Source organism: Xenia sp. Carnegie-2017, unplaced genomic scaffold, assembly GCF_021976095.1.
Source record: "Xenia sp. Carnegie-2017 unplaced genomic scaffold, XeniaSp_v1 HiC_scaffold_23, whole genome shotgun sequence".
Classification (NCBI taxonomy): Eukaryota; Metazoa; Cnidaria; class Anthozoa; order Malacalcyonacea; family Xeniidae; genus Xenia; species Xenia sp. Carnegie-2017.
This window is the reverse complement of record NW_025813486.1, coordinates 9,394,373-9,401,436: the sequence shown is the minus strand read 5'-3', so window position 1 is coordinate 9,401,436 and position 7,064 is coordinate 9,394,373. Positions and strand designations below refer to the sequence as shown.

General features: G+C 36.1%; 1 long non-coding RNA gene across 1 annotated transcript; it reads left to right on the top strand.

The window, feature by feature from the left end:
* The first annotated feature begins 622 nt into the window (after nt 1–622).
* On the top strand, nt 623–1,498 carry LOC124448613. Its single transcript, XR_006949177.1, has 3 exons — nt 623–674; nt 1,263–1,364; nt 1,446–1,498. It is a non-coding gene; the product is annotated as an uncharacterized LOC124448613 (long non-coding RNA).
* Nucleotides 1,499–7,064: the final 5,566 nt, after the last annotated feature.

Sequence of the window (7,064 nt, the reverse complement as noted above, 5' to 3'; positions counted from 1 at the left end):
ATTCAGTTTAATGTTTTGTCAATCTTTACTGCTGACAAGGTCATTGAATTGTCTAATTAGGCGTAGAAAGTGTGTAATTCAGATAATATATTAATTGATAAGAATGAATGCACACAACGCACAGAACATGAATGGACCAGAAATTGACTAGAAGCACAAATATCAATGCAGTTAGATATAGTTATAAGACCGTCAACGAGCAGATATAAGCTAAGATCAAGACTTAACTACGTATTTTACAAGAATTATCAAAGTTTGCCGATATCAAATTTTTTATACCCTTAATTGCTAATGACATCGGCCTATACGGAACGTCCATTGTCCCCAATAATCCGTTTCTACAGCAATGGACTTGGGTTTACATTAATGAAGTTTCACTTAACTTCGTTTTTGACCGTGTTATAGAGTGGTTTTTGTATAAAATATAATAAACTAAAATCTCACTGCATATTTCAACTATATATAAGGGAATACTAAAATTTATATCAGGAAGTATATGGGTATTTTCCATAATCACACTTGTAATTGAATTTTAAATATTAATGCTGACTTCTGGGATACATGTTAGTGGAAAGAATAGATTCAGACGTCAGACCTTTTCTGCCTCGTGGTCGTTAAATTCATTTAGTTTCATGTCGTCTTCATTGAAACGTGCTCTGACAATATTTATTCTGGTAAGTGTGAATTTTAGCTGTTTTCATCGTGTTAAAGGGAAGTATAGCAAAGCTAAAACAATCAATACAACACAACAGCCTGTTTTATTTTCGAGATAACTTAAAAATGACGCTTGTTCTCTGACAAATTTCTAGAGAATATTTTACCAATTGGATTTTAAACTATTCACCATTTCCAATGCTTTTAATTTAATGTGTAATGGGTGACTTGCGTAACATTGAACGGGGGAATATTTTGCACTAAAAGTTTCCGCTTATTGACTTGTTTTATCTCCAAAAGTCTGGAAAATTAGCTTCAGTTAAATAGTTGAGGGTAAATCGTCAAGCGCCGGGTATCTAAGAACGTGGCTTGATGATTTTCCGATTTTGAAATAAACCATATCGCTTTCTATTCATGAATAAGAAAACAAAACGTAAAATTTGTCTTTTCACCATTCAATTCTCTATATTTGCCAGGTATTTGCTTATTTTTAAAACAAAGATGGCGAACACCAGGAAATTTTACTTCCTATGTCCAAACTCTTTCGCAAAATCATGCTTCCGAGAGGAGAATGGTAGCGATTTCGAAATAGAATCGATTTTTTCTAGGTTTTGAAAAAGAGTTGCGCGATGTCTTCCAATTCATCTGATGATGAATCTGAACGTTCTTCATCTCCCAGCTTTTCTGAATATGAGATATGTATGAGCGAGGTATAAATCATAAAATATTTAAAGTACTGATCTTCTGGTGAGCTTTCACATTACGATTAAAACATGTCTTTCATTATTTAGAAACTAGACGGTATTCCACCATCGCATGTTGTAAACATTGAAACAAATATGGCGATACGTTGTTTGTGTTATTTACCATCATTGAAAAGTTTCTTGTACAGCTACTGGAGCGATGCACTAGGACTTATAAGTGAAGATTTTAAATCTGATGTGAAGAAATTCTTAGATATAAAATTTGGAAAGAACTCGAAAAAATATGTATTGGATTTTTACCCTGATACAAAATGGGCCGTTTCCTGGGACGGTTCATTAATAGCTGCAAGTGCAGAACTCTATCGTCCTCTTAGACAAAATATTATCAATTTTGTTTTTATTGTTTTTGCCACCCGAGATAATGAGGTCGGCAAGTTACCTAAACCGGTATATTGCATAAACTGTTTTCATGCTCGCACTTCTCAACTTAAGCTCTTCCCAGACGGAAAGAGAATTGCCGTCACTAATTGTATAGATCCTGATTTTCCCCATGACTTGCTTTGTTTTTGGTGTCGTGTGTATAAACTACCAGACGGTTTGTGGAACGTAGAAGAGTCTATAAAAGACGAATCCGACCAATGGATTGATCTTAAAGTTGAATTTAATGGAGTTGATTGCCATCAATTAGGTTGTCCTATACTTAATACGGATCTTGAGTTGAATGAGCGTGACGAGCAAGTGTTAAAAGAAAGACGTAAAAGTGGGACGAAAAGAGATGTTGAAGACTATTTAGATTTGAGGGCAGAGTATCGTGCTGATGGCTTTAGTTGTTTGGCTCTATCTCCTGACGCCAGCCGTCTTTTGGCAGGAAGCACTGATGGTGAACTGTTCTATTTTGATGTTGACAGTCTAAAACTACTACAACGCTCGTGTACGATTATTATTCAGCAGTTGAAAATGCTGCTAATCCTGCATTTGGTCATGAGGAACTTGCAACATGTGATTATGGGCTATTTTGTGTGTGGCGCGTTTTAAATCTTGACAATTCTGAGAATTTCCAACTAGCCCATCGAAAAAGGTTGGCTTTTCACCGAAAACATCACAACTACTTCAATTTGCTCAATGATATCAGCTATTCTCCTGACGGAAATCTTATTGCTGTTACCATAGCTTGTCCGATTGATTACATTGTTAAGACGTTCATTATTGGCTCGCGTTCTGGTGAAATTTGTTATACGTTGGATTGCGTGGATGAACCTGATCAACAGTGTTCGAAAACTGAGTGTCGACCTCGTTCTTTGGTAATTTATGTCAAGTTGCTTCAGTTACAAGTGTTCATTCTCGTGTTTTTTCTGAAGTTACCTGTTGTCTACGACTTACAAACATTGTGTTTACTCACAATCAAAGCGTTTATCTCTTATAATAACGTTGAAAAACCTAACATACCTTTTTGTTTAAAAAAAGTGTTAAAGTATATTTATTCTTACTCTACTTGAGAAAGTCATTTAATAACTATCGTCCGTTGGGGGTTCTATCACAGCAGTAATGTTCAAAAACTGGACTTCTATTGATTATAAGTCGTAAACATGTGCACTTGAATCTATGTTGGCTAATTCATAAGATGTGAGTGAATTCCAAAACTTCTATTGACAATTGTTTGTAGATCTGAGTATTTTGTGGTAGAATCATTATAACTACCACGTGGTTGCTTTTGAAAACTGGACTTCTTTTGTAAAAATTATGAAAATTTGGATAGATAAATGAAATATTTATTCAAACACGTTTAATTACCAAATCAAATTACTTTAATTTCTACCAAGAGTATATGAAGTAGAAATTTTTAAAATGATATAAAATACATAAAAGTAATTTATAAAACACTCAAATACGTAAACATTTATTAACTAAATATTAAACGCTTAATAACTGAATGCAGGTCTTTGCAGAGAAATATCGGACCGACGTCTTTTGTATCAGGTCTGGTATTTCAGTAAAGTCCGAGAAAGGAGGTTATTAAAGATTTATTATACGGCATTATTTAATTTGAAACGAAGCTTGCTTTTTCTCATCTTGCTGTCTTTTTACTGGTTAGCTTTCATTTTTCCAGTTTCCGTCCATAAGAAATAAATCGTTTCAAATTGTATTATCTGGATGGTTAAACTGTTTTCCATGGGTTTTTCCTTCGAATCACATTCGTAAATGGTTTTTTATTTCGTTTGGTTTGCATTATGCTGTTTGTGTTAACATGATACAATATAACATAAAGTATTTCATTTGTTAAAGTTAATGTTAATTCAGTTCATTAGATACAGATCAGTGGACACGTGACAATCGTACGATCTTACATACTTCCTGCACATGTACATATATATATTGTTGTTGTAAAATCAATACGAATCCTTCTCTTTGAATAAAGTTCATAATCTAACAGGTTATGGGCCCAGGAAGCTCAGAAGTAGCCCAGATAGCAAAGGAATAGCCCAGAAAAAGCTCCGAAATAGTACAGAAATAGTACAAGACCGTATTTATGGATAGTCAAACAATAAAGTGGCTTGTGTTCGATGGAACAGCCGAGAACTATCCGGCATGGAGCACAAAGTTTACCGCATATATGCAAACGAAAGGTTTGTACAAAGCTCTCATCGGAGAGAAGTCATACCTCAAGAAGTTACACCGTTAACAGTCGACGCTACAAGTGAGCAAAGGGCCGAATGGGAAACGAAAGTATGCGAGAGAAATCAACAAATTGATGAAATCAAAGAAAGAAACAACACGGTATGGTGTCATATTGCATTAGCTCTTGACAACAACAGCCTTTATACATACGACATGACTGCTTGTCGCCAGATGGTGTCGGAGACGGAGCAAAAGCGTGGCGTCTACTGCAACAAAGATTTTCTAACGTAGAAAACCAACTGTAGTAAGTTTAGTTCGACAAATATCTCGATTACAATTAGGTGAAAGTGAAAAGTTATCCGAATACTTCATACGATCACAAGAACTAATGTCTCGACTCACTGAAGCCGGAGAAAATATATCAGAAACATTATTTAATGCTCTAGTCATTAATGGACTTCCAGAAAAATTTGAACACTTCGTGGTTCAAGAAAGTTTCAACCCAGCAGCTAACTTCTCAGAACTGAGAACTCGACTACAGAATTACGAGGATAGTCGGATCCAAAGAAACCAAGGAGAAGATAGCGCAATAGCAATGCATTCTGGAAATGCATCAGGCAAAAAACAAAGCCCCAATCAAGCAAAAAGGAACTTGTTATGTTTGTGGACTCCCTGGTCATTTTGCCAAGCAATGTAGTAAAAGAAGTTCAGCTTTCTGTTCAAAGTGCAAGAAAAAGGGACATCTATCAAGAGCATGTAGGAGTCAGAATAAAACCGAAGAACCTTCAACAAGAGGACCAAATTCATTCTCATCATACTCTCAATGCATGAACAGTGGCACTGAAATAAATAGTAACAGTAGAAGATTGAATTATATCATCATTGATACCGGTTGCACAGATCACATCATTACAAAAAAGGAACTATCCGACAACTTAAAACCATGCAATACTAAAAATGTTAAGGATCCAAAGGGAAAATTAACACCTATCGAAGGTATTGGTGACGTACCAGTAAAACTTTTACTGAACGATGGAGAAGAAGTAGAGATGGTACTGCGAAACGTCCTTTATGTGCCAAATTATGAAGTCAACCTACTCTCTGTCAACCGAGCTGTCAAATTTGGACATAAGTTCGTATTCAAAGAATGTGAAGCAAAGTTGATGTTAAATCATGGTCCAGAAATTGCCCTAACCAAAAATGCAGGTTTATTTTATCTGGAGATCATATTCCAAAGATCCAGTTCCTGTAATTCCATTACAAGCAACCAGAATAAAAGAGAAATCAAAGGAGATTTTCAACTGTGGCATCAACGCCTCGGACATTTGAACAAAGATGATGTCAAACGCACAGTTAACTGCGAAGACAAATTAAAGAAAATGTGTGAAACATGCACACTTGGAAAGCAATCATGCAAGCCTGTACCTAAAGAAGCGCACAATAAGTCCCAGAAACCACGAGAATTGGTATACACAGATATTCTTGGTCCATTTGAAGTGCCTAGCCTCAGTGGATGCAGATATGCAATTACCTTTGTGGACGAATACTCGAAGTATGCAATCGTTAAATTCATGAGCAAGAAAGCACAAGCGTTTGAAAAATTTAAAGAGTACGTAGCAGAATCAGGAATACCTCGAAAATTGAGAAGCGATAATGGAGCAGAGTATACATCGAAACAATTCAAAGATTACTGCATAGAATCAAAAATAAAGCAGGAATTTACAGTACCCGAAACCCCGCAACAAAATGGAGTTGCCGAACGCTATAATCGAACTCTAGTTGAAATGGGACGATGTCTACTAATCCAAGCACAGTTACCAAAACGTTATTGGGTAAGAGCCTTATCCACAGCATCTCATATCAGAAATCTCACCGTTACTGCCAACAGTGAACAAGGTAAAAGTCCTTTCGAGCTATTCACCGAAAAAACCCCAAGATTAAATCATCTACGCACTTTTGGCTGCACAGCATACGTCATGAAAAGGAAGACCAACCTAAAGAAATTGGATTCAAGATCTGTGAAAGCCAAATTTATTGGTTACGATGACAAAAGCACGGCTTACATCCTGCAAGAATTCGAATCAATGAAAGTCATCAAAGCACGAAATGTTGTCTTCAAAGAAAGTGAAATTCAACCATTTTCAGCAAAAGATACGATAAATCCAGAAGAACCAAATCTTATGAGCCCCAACATGGATTTCGACGATGATCGTTCGAAAGATAAGAAAACAAAGGAACCAATTCAAGATGAAGTGGGGGAAAATAATGCACCGATACCTGCTGTTCAACATCAGCAAGAAGATGAAGAAAATCCAGAGGAAGAAATTTGGCTTCCTAGAGAAAGCAGAAATCGGCGACCACCAGAAAGGTACGGATTATACTATACGTTCAACACAACTAATGAAGAAAGTGTGCAAGAACCCAAGTCTTATCATGAAGCAATTAATACACCGCATGCTGAAAACTGGAGAAAAGCGATGAAAGCAGAATATGACTCACTAATGGACAATAACACATGGACAATAGAAAACGAACCAGAAAATGCGCAAGTCCTACCAGGAAAATGGGTGTATAAAGTAAAATATGGAGTAGATGGTAAAATCGACAAATATAAAGCAAGATATGTAGCCAAGGGTTATGCTCAAGTCGAAGGCTTAGACTTTTTCGATACTTACGCTCCAACATGTAAACCCGAAACTTTTCGAATACTGCTCGCAATGACAGCACAAAAAGGTCTACATATTGGCCAGATGGATGTTAAATCAGCATACCTTCACTCCAACAAGAAGAAATTTATCTAGAACAACCAGAAGGTTTTACCAAGAAAGCAAAATCAGGACGAAAGCAAGTTTGCAAGCTAAACAAATCAATCTATGGATTGAAACAAGCGGCAAAGAATTGGTATGAAGCATTGGCTAGTCTACTTATTAAAGAAAATTCAAACGTAGCTGCAACGATTATTGTTTATTCGTGAGAAGAAGAAGATGGAACATACTCATACGTATTAGTTTGGGTAGACGATATTATAGTGGCTGGTACGAGTGAAAAGCAGTTAATCACATCAAAGCAATGTTAAGCAAAAATTTCAAG